The sequence below is a fragment of the Vicugna pacos genome, chromosome 20, assembly GCF_048564905.1.
Source record: "Vicugna pacos chromosome 20, VicPac4, whole genome shotgun sequence".
NCBI classification, from domain to species: Eukaryota; Metazoa; Chordata; class Mammalia; order Artiodactyla; family Camelidae; genus Vicugna; species Vicugna pacos.
Genome location: NC_133006.1, coordinates 39,959,348 through 39,979,316, shown reverse-complemented (window position 1 = coordinate 39,979,316; position 19,969 = coordinate 39,959,348).

Genomic DNA, 19,969 nt, shown 5'->3' with positions numbered 1-19,969 from the left:
CCACACGTCTGAAAGCGGGAAAAGCACTAAGACCTTAACCATTCACCTTTCCCCCAACTGCCTCCCATTTTCCATTCACAAATAGCATAAGAAGGCCTTTTGTTCCCCTCCCTGTGAGGACAGTCTGAAAACGGTTAAGACAGATTGCTAGTTAGTGTTGACCACCGTGAGGGAAAATGTCAGATATTAATGTCACTTTTTTTATACGGCAGGGTGAGCATCCCAGGATAATAATACACTCTTATTTACAGGGTCAAACACCACAATATGTACATATCACTAATGTGTGTTTGCAAAATAGGCAATAACTGCTCTAAATAGACTGTCTCGGAATGACTAATAATTAATAAGCATCTTGCCTTCCAAATTAACGACAGAGAAGTGCGGCGTGTTATTTAGGGCACCGCGGTAAGAAGCAGCTTTCACCGGGCGGGGCGGGGCTGCAGCCGGAGGGGCTCTGACTCCGCCCCCCGCAGCGGGAAGCCCCCCCCCCCCCCCCCAGGGAAGCAACGCAGGCGCAAACCTGTCTGAAGGGGTGGTGACGGCCGAGAACCTCAGCATCCATCCAGGTCTACAAAGAACCTCCGTGTTCCTTGAACTCCACCCTGCCTGGTCCTCAGTTTGCCATCACTGGCCCAGGTTCACACAAGGCAAAGCAGGAAGTACCTACGAAATCTTCCCATGTAAGGACATTCAGATTCTGGGGGTTGCTATGGATACACTGGCCTTGAAGGGAAGGGACCAGCGTTTCAGCCCGGCTCCTCTGTGACCTGGGATAAGTCACTAGACCTCACTGGTCGTAGACGTGGGAGCACCTCTTTGTGGTGTCGCCCCAGGAATTTAATAAGTAACAGCACCGTGTAACTATAAAATGGTATTCTGTGAAATGCATTAAGCAATAATATGAGTAAGCGAAGCTATATCCTTTTTAAAGGGACACTGCTATGATGATAATAAAATCTGCAGAAAACTGTTACTTTCAAAGTTAATAAACACCACCATCTTTGCAGCACTGAAGAATTGCCCCTGGACTGATTATAACACCAGATATTTATTTAGACCTTTTCTGGTTTCCATGTCCTTTTAACACAGCTGTCTGAATTGATTTCTCACTGAGGAAACCAATGGGGAAACCAAAACTGAGAGAAGCCAGCAACTTTCCTAAAGTCACTGAGTTAATGAAGGCTATGGCTGGACTTCCAATGCTACGTCCAGTGGACGCTCTGTTGACAAAACCATGGTGCCTCTGGAAAGAAACTGGCTAGTCTGGGCAGATTAGTATCACTAAGTGGATGCCCACCATGCACAAAGATTCATCAGGACCAGGACCGTTGCTGGGCTTGCTCATAACATCACATGAAGAGGTCCCCAGGGTGAGGCCAAGTGCCCAGTCTTCACCCCACATAGCACAGATCTCACACCAGTCATTCGAGAGGGAGAAACTCTGTCTCAGCTCTATCTCGGGGCAGCAGGAAGTGAGGCAAGACACAGCTCACATGATGTCCCAGAGCTTACATCCTCCCTCAGACTGTCATCACCTCATGCAAATCAGTACAAATCCCTAAGCCCCTTCCAGTCCCTGATCCCAGATCCAACCAGACCCACACATAGATGCAGTCATTCAATCCTGGGATGAAGAGAAATGTTCAAGGCACCAAATCTCTGATCGATCACAGGGGGACAGAAATCCATCAAGTATCCAGATATCTTATTTTTGTGGTACCAATTGTATGCACATGTGAAATTGCTCAATTGAATGTGTAAATTTGGTTTTTAATTAGAATATTTTTTCACTGTAAAGAGAGCCACAGAGACACAAAGGAGGCCTTTCTGCTTCCCAGTTTCCTTGTGTTAAAATTACCGAGTTATTTCTGGAAGGAATTTTGGCATTATTTATCAAGTGCTTTAAAAATGTTTACACCCATTGGCCAAGTGATTCCCTTTCTAAGAAACATTACCAGAAATTCAGACAGAGACACACATAAAGATACCATCCCTTACGATTGGGAAGAGTTAGCCATAAATGTCAGTGTTCACCACTAAACAGAAATGTGCCAAAGTGTTACCAATGATTGCTCCTTGGCAAGAGGATTATGATAGAACTTTATTATTTTTTTTCTTTTTCTTTGTCGTTATATTTCTCAAAATTCTCTATAATGAGAAACAACCCAAATATCCAATGACAGATGAGTGGATAAACAAACTGTGGTATACACGTACAATAAAATATGACTGAGCCTTAAAAAGGAAGAAAATTCTGACGTATGCTACAGCGTGGATGAACCTTGAAGACATTAGGCTAAGTGAACTAAGCCAGTCACAAAAGGACAAATACTGTGTGATTACACCTATATGAGGTCCCTAGAGTAATCCAGTTCAAAGAGACAGAAAGTAGAGTGATAGGTACCACAGGTTTGGGGGAGGGAGGAGGGGAAGTTAGTGTTTCATGGGAACAGAGGTTCAGTTTGAGATGATGAAAAAGTTTTGGAGATGCATGGTGGTGATGGCTGCACAACAACATGGATGTACTTGATGCCACTGATCTATACACTTAAAAATAATTAAATGGTAAATTCATGCTATGTATAGTTTATCAAAATAAAATATTTTAAAGAAAACTAATCTATAAGTATGTGTTTTACTCTGATACTCGGAGGAAAAAGAAAATGAATGAAAAATTAAATCAAAATGCTGGTTTTAACGAGATGGTTTTTCCAGCTTTAGCGTTCCAGACTTAATACCATGTTCAACATTCATCTTCAGCATAAACATGATGAGTGCTCCAAGGCTGACCTAAAGAGACAGCTCCAGACTCAAAACTCAGATGCAGGGAGAAGCTCTTATTTAGGCAGAAAGAATTAAGTGTTTTCTTTTAATAAGTTATTTTCTTTTATTTTCTTTTATTTTCTTTTAATTATTTTCTTTTAATAAGTTGCTTGGTGTTTTATACTAAGTATTAACCAAGAAGAGACGGAGAGAAAGAGCAAAGAAAAACTCAGTGCTTTGGGAGTATAAGGTATACTTGCATTTAAAAACCTTTTTCATAATCACAAGAAAGAGAAATTGAGGTTGTCCCATGAACTGTGAGTTTCCTGGATGGTCACATTTGTGTCACTTAGATGAGTGACAATAGCTGACAAAAATGGCTGCACCTACCTGTTCCATAATCAGCAAAAGATGTGGCAGAGTCATTGAGGCAGGAGGGAAGGGGGCAGGGCATAACGATTGAAGGAATGACACAGCCATTGAGGATACAACATAAACTGGTTAGAACCAACTCAGCCCAAGATGGCGGAAGTTTCCACTTCCAGTAGACCTGAGCCTCATTACACATTCATTGTAACATATTAGGATGCTAACTGACACTCCACAGGCACCATGAGAGTTCCCAGGTTGACCATAAAAAGTCCAAAAGTGGGCAGGGCCCAATTCTTGAAAATCCCGCCCCTTCCCCAACATAGTTGGAATAATCCTCCCACTCATTAGCATATGAAGTAACCCAGCCCATAAAAACTAACCACCCCCGCACCACATGGCCCCTTTCCATTCTGAGTGAGAGGGACCAAACTCTGCCTACAGAATGTGTATCTCTTGGGGCCACCACCTCCCCCGCCTTCTGAGATAGCCACACTCTGTCTACATAGTGTGTATCTTCTCCAGTAACACCATGATTCCATTCATCCCCAGACCTTCCTAAATCAACTGCAACTAAGAACCTGCTGTTGAAAAACCAACTGAAGAGCTGCGGAAACATGGTTCAATGATGTTTAGCAGGTACAACCAACTGGGGAAAATAAAATGATGACAGACTGCAGCACCACACTGCTCATGTTCGTGTGCTGATCAATTATCAAGCACTGAGTACTCACTCTAAGGTCAATGCAAATTTCTGATGGTGGTAAAATACACACAACATAAAATTTACCACTTTAATCATTTTTAAGTGCACAACTCAGTGGCATTAAGCACATCCCATTGTTGTGCAACCATCAGCACCATCCATCCCCAGAACTTTTTTGTCATCCCCAGCTGAAACTCTGTCCCCATTAAATGCTTACTCCTCATCCTCGCACCCCCACCTCTCTCTCTATGAATTTCACCAATCTAGAAACCTCATGTAAGTGGAATCACATAATATTTGTCCTTTTGTGACTGGTTTATTAGCATAAGGTCCTCCAGGTTCATCCATGATGTAGCCGGTGTCAGAATTCCCTTCCTAATTTTTAAGGCTGAATCATATTCTATTGCATGTATGTGCCACATTGTGTTTATCCATTTATCCATCGATGGACACTTGGCTGGCTTCCACTTCTTGGCTCTCATGAATAATGCTGCTATGAACACAGGTGTGCAAATATTCAGGGCAAGTTTTAAGAACTGCTGAGCCATATGTGTTCAGGAAAATTAAGTAGGTGACCTCTATCTAACCAGTGCCGGGAAATCACTCATTTCATGGAATCAGAAAATAGAAGAGCAGGAAACTGTTACAAAGTCCTCATCTGTACTTATTTACAGATGAGGAAACAGACATGAAGTGACTTGACTAGGATGGTTTGTGAAACGTTCAGTTCCTACGATTGGGGAGGAGGGGAACCCTTCTCCCAGGCAAAAATATCTACCAACTTGTCAGGCCACATACCTCAAATTCCCAACACTGGACTTTTATTTACTTAGATGAAGGCGCTGGTACTTCTACCAGGAATCTCCTAGTAAAGTAAAAAGAGCTCTGAGGAAAAGTCGTAATGGACCCATACCCCTTGTCTTGAAAGACTGGTTTTCCACAGAACAGTAAGCTTAGAGTGGGGTTCTTGGAGACCAGAGCCTGCACGGGAGAGTTCCGTGCAGAGGGAGGGGGGAGTGTCATGAGGAATGTTAAGCATAGATACTCCGCAAGGAGACAGTCATCCCCTGAGGAGTTCCAGGCACCCAGTGGGTAATCAGTGCCTGTCTGGATTCTGAAGATCCAGAAAAGATGTGAGAAAAGACCAACTAAAGACCAACTCAGACACCCAATCAAAAAATGGGCAGAAGACCTAAACAGACATTTCTCCAATGAAGACATACAGATGGGCACATGAAAAGATGCTCAATATCACTATCAGAGAAATGCAAATCAAAACTACACTGAGGTATCACCTCACACTGGTCAGAATGGCCATCATCAAAAAGTCCACAAACAATAAATGCTGGAGAGGGTGTGGAGAAAAGGGAGCCCTCCTACACTGCTGGTGGGAATGTAGTTTGGAAAACAGTACAACGAGTCCTTAAAAAAACTGAAAATAGAGGTACCATATGATCCAGCAATCCCACTCCCAGACATATATCTGGAGAAAACCCTAATTCAAAAAGACACCTGCACCCCAGTGTTCATAGCAGCACTATTTACAGTAGCTAAGACATGGAAGCAACCTAAATGTCCATCAACAAATGACTGGATAAACAAGATGTGGTATTTATATTTATACAGTGGCATGCTACTCAGCCATAAAAAAGAAAGAAATAATGCCATTTGCAGCAACATGACCTAGAGATGATCATACTAAATGAAGTAAGTCAGACAGAGAAAGACAAATATCACAGGATATCACTTATATGTAGGATTTTTTTAAAATGATACAAATGAGCTCATTTACAAAACAGAAACAGACTCAGACATAGAAAAGCAATTTATGGTTACCAAAGGGGAAAGGGAATGGGGGGAGGGATAAACTAGGAGTTTGGGATTAGCAGATACAAGCTACTATACATAAACAGACAAACAACAAGAAACTGTATTCAATACCTCGTAATGATCTATAATGAAAAAGAATATGCATGTGTATGTATAACTGAATCACTGTGCTGTACACCAGAAACTAACACAATATTGCAAACCAACTATACCTCAATTTAAAAAAACAGACCAACTCAGGCAATATTAAGTTTCTCTCTCTAGCTAGCTTGCTGCTCTATTTCATGCCTCTTGCCCAAGGACAGGTCTTCTGCAGATGATTTATGGCCATGACTCAATCTGGATGCTAATGAAATATTTTGCTAGGTTTTCTCAGCCATACAAAGAAAGACTTTTTATTTTTTTCTTTTAGCAAGAATGGAAAATACCCACACAGGTCACCAGCTGAGGAAGTCATTTTCTTCAACAGGTTCCAATCCCTCCAGCCGCCCGACGCTTCATGACGGCGTTGAGGTAGCTCTGCCCGTAAAAGGAAGTGTCCGAAGATGGGAGAACCCCCATAACACGGCCCATCAGCACAGGCAGCTGCACGTGCCATGGGTCAGAAGGTGCTGTCTGTAAACGTGGGAACTGCGCTGGTTCCGTAATAACAAGGTTGGGTCTTCAGGGAAGGGGTATTTCTACGTCCAACCCCAAAGCTGTGAGGTGCTTCCCCTGTGCCTGTGTAAGAGGTTTGGCTAGAGAACTGTGGGAGCCCAAGGAAAGCCAACACCTACCAACATACTTGAAAACAAACACAAACGAGGGGAGAAGGAAATAGATCAGTGGTACAGCACATGCTTAGCATGCACGAGGTCCTCCATTTAAAAATAAATGAAATAAATAAAATTTTTAAAAAATAAACACAAATGATGTCTCGTGCCTTTTGCAACCCTAAAAGTCAAAGCCAATGATGCTAGAACCCTTCTACTTGTTAAAATTTAAAAAAAAAAAAAAACTAATTGAGCAATGGAATAGGTCTGCAGAGAATTCAGGAGGATATAGAAATCGAGTCATTAAAACAGAGCCAGATAATAGTCATTAGGGACGTTTATACACACGAGCTACATTGTTTGTGAAACTAGGAATCTATCACACTCTGGTGAAAACCAGAAAGCTGTATTTCCAGGGCCCTGCCATGGGGCTGTGTACAGTATCTGGTAAGTAAAGTCCGCACTAACAAAATCGGTTCACACCAAATGAGCCTAAACAATAAAAATAAAATAGTAACATTAATCCAATTCCCACTGTGGTGATGTTTAGTTTGCTTCATTGGCAAGTTAATTGAGTCAACATCTGTTTTATTCCCTCGCCTTTCCCAGGAGGCCAAGTTCACATTACCTATTAAAACCCTTCCCAGAGGTCTCCTAATCCTCGTCTCCTGCGGCCAAGGAGGCACCCAGGGCGGTTTCCAGCTGACCCCCCTGGGCAGAGCCAGAGAGCAGCCCCCCCGGCGGAGCCCATGCCGGCGCAGACCGCCGCTGGGAACCGGGCTGGGACGGTCAGGGAGGCCAGCGGAAGCGCTTGTAAGCTGGCTTTTATTTTTCCATTGAAAAAAGTTATGTATATAAAGCACATTAACACATACTTTCTTGTTATAAAAGACTACATAAAAGGAAGCACAGAACACTTCGTCTGTCGCTTTGGTATAAATTCTTCCAGCACCTTCTCTAACCATGTGTACACATCTTCCCCGCAGTTCTACACCTAACGCGTTTTGTTTAACAAGCACGGCTCAGATTCCCGATCTCACGGAGGACCTCTGTGAGCTCCTTAGCAGAAACGTGAGGTGGGGGCATTGGCTCCTCCAGTGTCCCTCCAACCAGGTCTCTCAGGCCAGCTCCTCTCACCTGAGTGAAGGTCATACAAAAGTGAAGGAGCTGCCTGTCTCTACAAGACGTTGTGCCAGGAGGGATGGGCTCTGCCCTGACCAGGAACCGTGCTGGAGCCCAGAGGGACGAACGGAGGTAGCACGGAGGAGCAAGCGCCACATCCCAGAAGCCGGAGAGGCGGCGTGCAGACCACCCGGGAGTCGGAGCCCAGGGCGCAGGCCCGACGGGAGAGAAGGGGCCCAAGTGTGCCAGCAGAGGCCACTGGAAGCTGGGCGACAACGAGAGAGAACACAGGACAGTGAGGAAAGGGCAGGACAGAGAATCTACTGGGCTTGCTGGGTGGGGTGAGAGTGCCAAGGAGGCCATGTGACCCAGGCCTGGGGGGGTGCAGTTACACAGATGGGGTGAGGGCCCAGAGGCAGGCTTGGTGGTCGTGGACCAGACCAACATGCCAAATGGGGAAGACAAGGGTGGACTTTCCCTCCTGCTTCCTTTTTCCTCCCTGACATCTCCTTTAGTGGGTCTGTGATGGAAGGGGGGTCTAGGTGGGAAAGTAAATTACCCTCATCTCCCTAAAGAGCCCTCTGCCCCCTTTCTTGGGGGTGTCAACCTTGTTTAAGTTCTCTTAGCCCCTACCAGGCTCTGTGCTCCCCAAGGAAAGCCCGTCTGTCTTTGACACCCTGCAGCACTTGGCAGGGTATTCCAAGGAGATCAGGTTTGGAAAACCGGCCCCTCTCTCTCAAACCCCACTTAGAGCTCCGGCTGCAGCTGTGGTCAGATCCGCAGAGGCCAAGGTCCCCAAGGGCCACCGGCTTGGGGAAGGCAGGCTGCAGGCTGCTGGGACAAGTGACCTAGCAATATCAGAGTGGCAGGGTCTGTCCAAGACGCCCTGGTGACAGCTGAGACACAGGAAGCAGGAGGGAACAAAAGAGGAAAGATGGCGCAAAGCTATGTACCCGAGACAGAAATAGGAAATTCCGGGCCATCTGCATGGAGAGCCCTTACAAAAATATAAGTGAGGCTCATGCCTGAGGGAGAAAAAAATGGGGAACAAAATCCCCATAATTTAGTGTATTAAAAGCTGCATAAAAACCTTTGGAGACACTGTGACTTCTTTTCTGCATGGGAGCGACCATGAAAGCCAATGTATTAAATTAGGATCCCACGTGGCATGGTGCAGACCCGACCCTGGAAGAAGCTCCCATGAGTGTCCCTGGAAGTGCGTGGGCTTGAGGTTGACCAGCAGGCCCATCTGACCAGCCAGGCTGAGTTAGTAAGAGCATCCTTTTCAGTCAAGGTGGGGGACAAGGGACATCAGGAGCACAGGCGGAGTGAAGGCACCTGTCCAGGAAAAGCAGACTCCACGAGGGCTGGAGATTAGGGCCTCCGAGAACCTTCATCTCACTCCAATCTGCCCAGAAGGCAACAATAATACAAGTCTCTCAAAAGAAATAGAGAAAGAAAGAAAGAAAGAGAGAAAGAGAGAGAAAGGAAGGAAGGAAGGAAGGAAGGAAGGAAGGAAGGAAGGAAGGAAGGAAGGAAGGAAGGAAGGAAGGAAGGAAGGAAGGAAGGGAAAAAAATACAGGTAAAGGATGGGGGCCATGTTGAAAGTACTTTGCAATGAAAAAGCAAATATCATAAAGTCACTTGTACCACCTACACTTTTGGCAATGCCTTGAGAAGTCCCCCAAGGCAGGGCCGGCATCAGGGAGGTCGCCGGGTGGAGCTCCGGACTTGTCCCTGTGGGGCTCCGGTGAGAACCACGCAGGAGGGCCTTGTCGGCTTCGAGGTCAGTCCGTCTCTGCGCAGCTGTGTGCCTGCATACAACACTAGATCAATCACAAACCTCTATTTCACTACCTTCTCTCTCAAGGCTCCAATCGGCCATCCACTTTTTTCCCCTGGCTTCTGTCACAGCGGAGACTCACAACCTGAATTCCATCCAGCCAGCTGAGGCCATGCCTTCGGCTCTTCCTTTTGAACAAGGAAGTGTGACTTGGCATCCAACGTTTTCGGAGGACTTGGAGGTAAGAATTGGTGGAGAAGGGATGAAGAGACTGGGTCAGGAAGTTCAGAAATGAGAGGGAAAGAGTGGAGTTAGAAATGCAAAAGGACTTTCATTCAGCTGGATTTCCTTCTCTTAATTTCCTGTTTCCATGTGCTCTGTATTATTGTATTTCCTGTTTAGCAGCCAGAATCAAGTCTCTTCCAGCCCATATTATTTCATTAATCTCACCACCTCAGTCTTAGCATCCCACCTATAAAAAGGTAGCAGGGTTAATGCCTAAGGGTGGCATTTTTTTTAAGCTCAATTTTATTGATGCTAATCAAAATAATGTTTGGCACTTAATCCTGGGCATTTACTTTTTAAAGTTTTCGTGTTACTTCACCAAACTCAGGTTGAGTGAAACTGCTTTTGCTAAAACGGTTTTGCAGACAGTGGTTGTATTGTTACTTCTTTCCCCATATGATGTTACCGAAAGGCAGGTTGATAAAGATCAGCCCAGCCAGTTTCTGGACACTACGCTCCTCCCTCCCAGATGGGCCTCCAGGACAGTCCGTACCTTTTGGGCCATTCCCCCAGGTACACTCCAAAGACCTGGCTCTCCCTGGAAGATTCACTGGCATTAGTCCAGGACAGACATACAGGGAAATGAAGCGCCCAGGGGTGCAGGCGGGGCCTTTGCTTTGGAAGAATGGAAGCAGGCACCGGCACGTTGTCCTAGAGTCACAGGGAGAGGGGACTCGTCCTTCACTCAATATCCAGCAAACACTGGTTGCAGGACGGACGTGGGTAGGGAGCTGCACCACGCACTGGGAATACCAAAATGATCTATTCTGAGCCTCCAGCCTATTGGACAGTCAGGCATCAGGCAAGAAGGCAATTGCAACTCAGTGTTGAAGGTGCTGAACCCGAAGAAACCTGGACTCCATGTAAGCACAACAGAGCAGAGCTTACACCAAGCTGGGGTAAAGCAGGAATCAGAGAAGACTGCCTGGAGGAGGAAAACCCTAGCACCTACATCCATTCAGACATGGAGTCCTTCTCATGGGCCCCTGCTGAGACAGAGCAGTGGATCCAACACACAAGGTCCTTCTCATCAAAAAACCTACATTCCAGGAGGGGGAATGCAATAGCAGGCAGAGGATTGTGCCAGAGAGTTGCCTTGTGGCCAGAGAGGCCCGAAGAAGTGATGTTTAAGCTGAGACTGCAATGACAAGATGGAGGGGAGGGTTTTTCAAGTAGAGGAAATGGCCAAGCTTGGGTGCTATTGGAATAGCAGGGAAAGCATTGGGTGGGGGAGAACGCAGAGGTCAAGGGTGGCGGGAAAGGACTGGGGTCAGAGAGATCAGTCAGAACCAGGTCACACAAGACTGCAGATTCAGTTACAAGTTTGGATTTTATTGTTTGCATTGTGGGAAGTTAAGGGTTTTAAGCCAGAAGGTGATAGGATCAGATTTGTGTTTTAAAAGGGCCATCCCAGCTGCTCAGTCAGGCCAGGGAGATGACAGGAATGAGTGCCTGAGAGAAGCAGCATGTGCAAAGGCCCTGGGACAGGTGGCTCTGTCCAGGGGATGTGCGGCCAGAGCTGCCAGCCGGGGCAGGCCACCAAGGTTCTCACATGAGCCTGGAGGCCTCCCAGCAGGGCTGACGCAACCCAGGCTCATTCAATTCACTCCCCAGTTTTTTTGGGGGGTGGGGCAGGTAGGGGGCAAAGAACCATCCAAAACTTATTCTCCAGCAGACAGACAGCATCAGCAGGTGAAACTGCAGGGGCTTCTCCGTGGATCACACATTCACAAGGCATCATTAGCTTAACAAGTGTAAACAGGTACTATTATTGTGCTCACTTACAACTCCAGAAGGACACTCCCCTGCTTACGGATGGGTCGGTGGTGCCGAAGTCATGGGTTCCCCAGGCAGCAAGGACCAGGCATGTGGAATAAATGTTATCTTCAAAGACCCAAAATGGACAGGTTTTCAGAGTCCCTAAAAGGTATGAATAGTCTTTACTTCCTTACACACAGAACAATGGTTTTCTCACTCCCTGGCGCTCACGGGGAGCGGAGTGGAGCTGACCCACCAGGCGACCGAGGCCCTTACTTATTGTTGGTGGGTGTTACCTCCTACCGCAGGTCGCGCGGCTCACTCACCTTCTCCCAACACCAGACTACTCTGATTCTGATTTTCCTGCTGCTTCCTTGGCTGCACCTTTTCAGTCTTTCCTTCTTTTCCTTCATCCTCTCACACCCTCGGAGCTCCTCAAAGCCCGGCCTCCATCCCTTGCTCTGCGGCACGACCCACGTGGCTGTCTCCAGCTATTACTCGTCTAAGGCGGAGTCCAGACCCTGCTCTGTGGCTCCGCCCTCCCTGCTGGGCGCCACGCCCACTTCGTGGCGCTGTTGGATATCACATCGGCATCTCCGGTCAGTGGGGTCAGATGGCTCACCATCGTCCCCGAGCCATTTCCTTCTAATGAAGCTCCCCTTGACCCAGGCCCTCAATCATTCTCGAATCTTCCCTCTGCCTAGATCCACCTCCATGCCCACCTGATCAGTTAAGACCTTCTATGTTATTTCCTCAGTGTCCTTGGACTATATCCCCACTCTCCTTCTCCAAGACCAACCATCTGGGTTACAGCTCTCACTCGCCTTAACTATTTCAGGTGACTGGCAGGACAGTCGGTCTTCTTGCCTGTGGTATGTCCTTATCTCTTTGTGCTCCCTCAAGTCCCAGACGCCATGACTCAACTCATGCTGCTCAGAGTAGAAGGAACCATTAGATGTGAAGTTTCTCAACTTCCCATCCCAAATATGAAGCCAACCCAGACGAAAATGTGGGACAGAAGAAACAGCGGCAGGCAAAACAGCAGTTTTTATGTTGTAAACCTTATGGTGAAATCTAAATGTGGCCTGTCCAGCATGGCAGACAGCAGCCACCGAGGCTCCTGAGCACTGGAAAGGTGACTTTCTAAACTGAGATGTGCTACAAATGCAAAATAGGACCTTAAAAAACTGTATACAAGAGAAAAAGAATGTAAATAATTTTTGTATAGAGAACACATAGGAATGATACTGCTTTAGATATTTTGGGTTAAATAATATATATTCTTAAATAAAATATATGGTAAAATTCATTTCATTTGTTTCTTTTTGCCTTTCTTTAGTGTGGCAACTAGAAATTTTTAAATAAGATATCCAGCTTGCATTTTTTACTACCATTGTATTTCAATTAAACAGTGCCGGTCTAAATAATTGAGGACAGTGTGCTGTGAAACTTAATTGTTGAGAAATTGTTCCTAAGAAAACAATGGAATGCAACAAAGAAAACAATGGAACATGGGCACAAGTTTTGGACACACATTCCTCCAAAGAAGATATACAAGAGCCAATACTCAGTATCATTTCTCACTGGGGAAATACTTCCTACTCACTAGGATGGCCATAACAAGCAAACAAAAAAATAAATAAAAATTGCAAATGTTGGGGAGGATGTGAAGAAATTGGAACCCTTGTACATGGTTGGTAGGAGTGTACAATGTGCAGCCACCGTGGAACACAGTTTGGCTGTTCCTCGAAATGTTAAACAGGGAGTTACCACGTGACCCAGCAATGAGACAACTGGAGAGATGAAAACACGGTCACGCAAAAAGTTGTACAAGAATGTTCATGGCTGGATTATGCACAATGGCCAGTAAGTGAAAACAGTCAAATATCCATTAACTATGAATGGATAAACAAAATGTAGTATGTCCATACAATAGAATATTATTTGGCAGTAAAATAATGAAGTACGGGTACGTGTGTGCTACAACATGGATGAGCCTTGAAAACGTCATGCTCAGTGAAAAACTACTTACAAATGATGACATGTTTGTGATACTTTTTTTATGAAATGTCCAGAATGGGCAAATCTAGAAGCAGAAAGTGGATTTGTGGTTGCCTAGGGCTGGAGGAGGTTGGGGGGAAATGGAGTGTGATCGCTAATGGGTCCATGGTTTCTTTAGAGGATGATGAAAATGTTCTAAAATCAATTTGGTGGAGGTTACACAAGAAGGGGGACTTGACAGCTGGGGGACAAGGATGTCCCTGTATAGATTTTTTTTACTGTATGCCCTTGTGCCTACTGGATTTTTATCACCTGGACAATAACCTTTTCACAAACATATAAGTAAAATATTTTACCCAAAAAAATTACATTAGGAATGACAAAAGGGTCGTCACTACGAAAAATCAAAATGTACTAGAGAACCTCATTGAAATGTTCACACCAATACATACACAAATCTAGATGAAAAGGGTAATTTTCAAGAAAATATAAATGTCAAAATTTGATCCATGGAAAGGTAGAAAACCAGACCACACTAATGGCCAGATGAAAAATCGAAAAGGTAGCGAAAAAAAAAAAAAATCCACCTCCAAAAAGAGCATCAGATATAGATAGGTTTATAAGTGAATTTTTCCAATCCTTCAAAGAAAGATTCTTACTTATAAAATGTTTCCAGACATAAGAAAGTATCCAAGGCTTCCTCCCTCATCTAAGGAGGGTATAGATCACTGTCCTGAGAAACGGGGAAGGGTGGCAAAACGGAAGGAAGTAGAGAGCGCGAAAGTTGGACACAAGTGAGTTTGTCTGACCCACATGACCGGCTCTGTTTGTGAATTTTAATTGGCTGAAATTATTGACATTTAAAAACTGGGATATTTTTTCATTAAAATCAGACTGAAGTAAGACGCAAGTAACAACTGTAATAAAGGATTAATAGAATCCTGATGTGTTCAATTCCCAGAAATCAGTAACAATCATGACAACTACCATTTATCAAGCGCTTAGCACGCACCAGGATCTTTGCATACTTTTTTTTTTCCACAGAAGAAAAAGACAATAGAATAAAAAGCAAAGGCAATGAGTAGGCAAGGAAAGATATCCAAAGAGATTCCCCTTCAGGAATAATAAGGAAGGAAAAACTCAAACAAAAATGGGATGCCGTTTTGACCCATCAGATTGGCAAACCTGAAAAAACGAATAATAGTAGGAATTATTCTCTCCTGGAGGGAATGTTAAATGGGTGCGACCTTTGGGGGAACAACTTGAAAATACTTCTTAAAGATGTAAATATTCATCCCTTCCCACTCCAGGAACTGTACCTCTGTCTGTCCTGGAGAGAATGTATCCATGATATTCGTCTTCTACTGCTGTCTAACAAAGTCCCACAAACTTAGCTGCTTCAAACGACGCAAAATTGTCATCTCACAGTTTCTAAGGGTCAGGAGTCAAGCATGTGTTCGTTGGGTCCTCTGCCCAGAATCTCACAAGACTGAAGTCAAGACGGGGACCCCTTGCGTCTTCACCTGGAGGTCCAACTCCAGAAAGATCTGCTTCCAAGCCCCCTCGGGTTGTTGGCACAACTCACTTCCTTGCAGTTGTTTGGGGGATGTTGTCATTTTGCGAACTGTCACTCACAGCAACTAGAGGCCACTCTCCGCGCCTGCAGCCCCTCGCACTTCAGACTTCTCTTTTGAGGGCTCCGTGATGAAACCGGGCGTACCTGGGACAATCTGAGCCCATTAAGCCAATCGCAGGACTTCATCCCATTTTACCCATGGGTTTCGCCCACACTCAAGGCGAGAGCCCCAATCTCTCCACACCTGCCGCACCCATGTTCAAGGAGGTTCCTGCCAGGAGAGTTTGTGAAAATAAAAAAGTAGAGACAACTTACAATAGTTCAATAAACCACGAGTGGTTACAAAGACTGCATCTATGCTATGGAAAACTGGGCGGCACTGTTCAGCTAAATGAGACAGATCAATACGACATAAGTAAAAAAAAAAACAAAAGGCGAGCTACAGAACAATACATACAGTAGGATTCCATTCAGTAGAAGTAAATATATGTTGGCTTCTCCTGTTCTCTGTAATTCTCTATTTTGTTGCCAGGGGCCTTTTCAAAATCCTAATCTGATCCCGTCACCATCCCTGCACCCACCCTGCCCCCTAGCCTGAAACTTGACCTTGGAGTCCCCATCATCCTTAGCAAAAAGCCTAAACAAAGCCCATACCGGCTTTACCCCGTCTCTGCTGCCCAGCTCCCGGGATGTCCGGCCCCCCTCCGCTGCTGAGTCCACGTCAGCACCGTCCCTCTCTGTCCGAAAGGTTTTCAGTTGCCCCCCTTCACCTGGGTCACTTGAGATTCATTCTTCAAAGTTCGATTGAAAGGACGCTCTGCCTTCCCCACTGCCTCCCCATCCCCGAGGCTGGCCAGGGCCCCGTCGCACTCCCCGAAGCGCCCTCAGCCTTCCCGCAGCCTGTAAGTATTCATTTCTCTTTGTGCTTATTTGATCGCTATCCGTCTCCCCTAACAGACACAATTCCACGAAGGAGGGACCCAGTCTGGTTTTGCTTCTCACTGCGTGTCCACCCCCGCCAGCCCCCGTGCCGGGTGCCCACTGCCTGGGACAAAGCAGGGGCCCAGTCACTACTTGCTTCAGGAAACAACAAGGGAATTCCCTTCCTGGCCCTCCAGACTCCCCTGCCCGTGGAAGCTCCACCTTTCTGTGTCTGTCCCCATCAGACATCCCCTAGTCCGTGTGTCTCTGTCTCCTAGTTCTCAGCATCCTGTACCGGAGTCTTTGCTCACAGATGAAGCGTCCCTCCCAGATGGGGAGTCCCCGCCATGACAACCAGCCTGGCCCTCAGCCCAGAGAAGAGCTCAGGACCAGGGCGATGGGTGGCCGGATGAATGGACTACAAACTTGCCTCTCCCCTGTCTCCACTGCCCCTCTGTGGGTGTCCAGTCTCGGGGTGGCCTGGGCCCATGAGGCTCACTGCAGCCGGCTGGCACTCCTCCCGCAGGGCTCCAGGAGAGCCAGACCTCTGAGTGGCTGGGAGGGAGGGAGTCCCTCTGGGGAGGAAGAAGATGGGCAGTGACAAGTGTGGCGACAGGTGATGGGAAGTCCAGCATCGAGGAGGCCCAGTGCCAGGGCCAGGGCATCTCACTGAGAGGAGACCCTGATCTGAGTAAGAGATCAGGGAGGGCCCCATGGGGCCTGCCCACGACAGGACCCTGCACTGCAGCCCAGCTGGATTATAGGCCATATTCCAGTCCCCTCCCCCGTCTGCAAACGTTGTCCACGGTGCCTAAATTGGCACTCGGTAGGCCAAAAGGGCGACCTTGAGGAAGGAGTTCCAACTCCACTTTGTGTGGTTTTCCTTCTCATTCCCTGGTATTTGGGACCCACGGGCCTGGCATGTGTTTCTGGAATGCAGGCACCTTTCAAGGAGACAAGCCTAATCCAACATGCACACTGAGATGCTCTGAACACTCCTGATGAGTTTACACCCCAGGGCTCTGCTTCCGAGACAGCCCACATTTTGGCACACGTTAAAGTTGAAGAAAGATCCCCCTTTGCCCCCTGCACACAGGAAGCAGCTCTCCGCCGTCTGTGAAGGACCAAACTGAAGCCTTGACCCTGAATTCTAAGCCCTCCAGGCAATGTTCTCTGAGCAGTTTCCCTGCTCCCTCCGGGCTCTGTGTTCTCTCCTCTTTGGCTGCCTGAGTCTGAGAGAGGAGGAGCCCCAGGACGGGGCAGGATGGGAAAGAAAATGAGGAAACCCAGAAACGAACAGGCACCTGAGAACTGGAGAGACTGGCCCCTGCGGGAAGGAGAGGCGAGGCAGAGGCTCACAGGCAGGGGTTCAGGGAAATCGCAGCACCCGCACGTTGACTGGGCGCCAGGCGCGGGGCCCCCAGCCCAAACTGTGGGCACGCGGTCACCCTGTTCTCTCCACCGCGATGTGATGAAGTCAGATCTGCCTCCTGGAATCGAGACCCGGAATTTCCAGAAGGAGAAAGGAAGGCCCCAGCCGGGAAAACACAACTAAGGTCATTTGACCAAATTCTCAACAGAAAAACTCCTCCCTAAGCAGCGCTTCAGGGTTCTGGGGACATCAGCCAGGCCTTCCCTGCCCTGAGGGCTCAGAAGGGACTGTGCTCCACGCACCAGGAGGCTCTTGAGCAGCAGGGCTACACCGGTTGCAAAAGTGATAAAGAGGAAGGAGGGGAGAAAAGGGCGTTCCAGCACTTCATAAGCAGAACGCAAGTCCCTGTCCCCACCCTCTTCCCACCATCCCTAAATCTCCTTAGTAAAATAAAGCTGGAACTGGGTGAATAAATCCACCCGAGTTCCTCCCCTCATTCGGTCTACGCCACAAATAATCCGTTTGCTGCCTGGGACCTTATCTGAAGTTTCTGTCTTAAGTTATCTGTATGAAGATAAGAGAATCAAAAGAAATTTAAGCTACAGGTTGAAGCCACTAGGGTTTGGTAGGAAGCTGGACTTTGTTCTTGCAAAATAAAGCAGCTATTTTATTTTCTAAGGGAAAGATTTCCTTTGGAAGAATTCAAAGAAGAAGGAAAAAAAAAAAAAAAACCCAATGCTTTGGAAAACGGTGAAGCACAAGGAAGGAATTCAGGAGCAGAGCATAACAGGTGAGTCGGTGCGGGAGCCACACTCGGTCACGCAGATGCAACACCTGGGGAGGGAGGTGCCCAGGGATTCCTGGGGCTCATCCCAACAAGCCTCATTGTCCCCATCATTCTCTTGGGGACCTGTAATGTAGTTCTGTCCTCAAATCAAATGATTCTTAATTGGCTTCAATTAAAAAAAAAAATCTCGGCGGAGGTGCAGTCATTAATAACACAAAAGTAGCAGGAAGAAGAAACTTCCCCAAACTGGGACCTGTTGCCTTACTTTGTGGCTTCTTCCTCAGATGCTGACACCACCTCCGAAAATTCCCTTCTCATTTCTTCCTTTATCCAAATGGTTAAGGAGGGCACGCCCCATCCTTCCACCTTTTACTCTCCGTGATTCATGCAGCAAGTATCCAATCTCTGTCCAAGCCTAAGTTTTCGTCAGTGTCAGGCAGAATCCAAAAGACTCTCTCCCTCCCTCTCTCTCTTCCTCTCTCTCTCTCAATTGTGTATGTACAGGACAGGAGTCTCCAATCAGTTGATCTTACAGAAGTAGCTTCACCAACACATCTCATAACCAAGAGCTACAGTAAAAGCTTCCTGCAAAACATCACGCAAATAGCACACATGCAAACACACACACACACCCCACCGTCGTCTTCAACTGTCAGGACTGTGCCCAGCAAGCTGTCTGTTTCAGATGAACAAATAAAGCATAAATGAATTAACCATAATAAATTAATAATTAATAATGAATTACTCTTCTGGGGCCGCTGATTGAGGACACAGAAGTGAGGAGATGCAGATCCTCTGCGGACATGGGTAACGGGACTCTTTCCCGTTTGCCTGCTCCCCACCCCCGTAAAACAAAGGCCAGGATGGTGCGGTGTGATAATGGCTGGTATTCACTGACTTATCACAGGCCAGGCTCCGCCTGGGTTGTGTGATTTCGGCCTCACGACAATCCTAGGAGGCAGGGACCGACATTATTCCCATTTCACAGACGACCAGCTGAGTCGTACAGCGTCTCACCGGTGGCAGCCCGGAGCTAAGCACCCAGGCCCCCCTGCACAGCCCCTGTTCTCAGCCGCTGAGCTGCAGCGCCCACCTGCTGTGCAGAGGGGCAGAGCACGGGACAGGAGTCAGGAGACTGCCCTGGTCTCCGTCCTACGTCTGCCGCTGGCTTGTTCCCAGACACTGAGTGAAACGGAGGAAGGTCTGACAATGATTGGCCAAACGATGTTCCTCCGCTGTTTTCTAGCTCTTCCGTTCCGATTTTCCAGAAAGCTCGCGCATGACCTCCCAGAGCCTCGAGGACTGCTGGGGAAGGAAATGAGGCAATGTTTGCAAAGGAACATTAAAAAGTAGAAACGGCTGTGTCAGAGGTTGGCCACCCATCAAAAAGTGAGGTCAAGGCCCTGACGCTTTACCCGGGGCCTGTGGGACAGGAGCAGGGGCGGGGAGGGGCCCGGTGGCCCCCCGCTCCCAGCTGTGACAGCGGCGTTGGCCCCTGTGCTGGGTGAACCGAAGCTGCTATGTCTGGCAGGGGCTCACGCGTGACAGACGGACACACACAGTCCACTAACATTTATTCAGTGACCAGTGTGTCCCAGGCTCCGCGCTGAACTTGAGACACCTCAGGTTGTCTTCCAAGGGCTGATGATCTGAAGAGGTATGGACAGAAAATCGTGAAAATGACTCCAAAATACACATTAGGAAATACAAATGAGAACAGGCTATTGTTAAAAGCTCAGGAGGGCTGGGGGGAGGACCCACAGCGGAGCCAGATGGGGTTAGACCGGGAATTGGGACCATCCTGGGGCAGCGACGCCCGGGCTCCCGGGGCAGAGCAGTCCCCTGGTCCTTGTCACGCACACGTTTGAGAGATGACGCATCACTGCCCCCACTGCTTTGCGGTTCCCATGGCCCCGGGAGATGTTCTAACCAGGGAAGGCA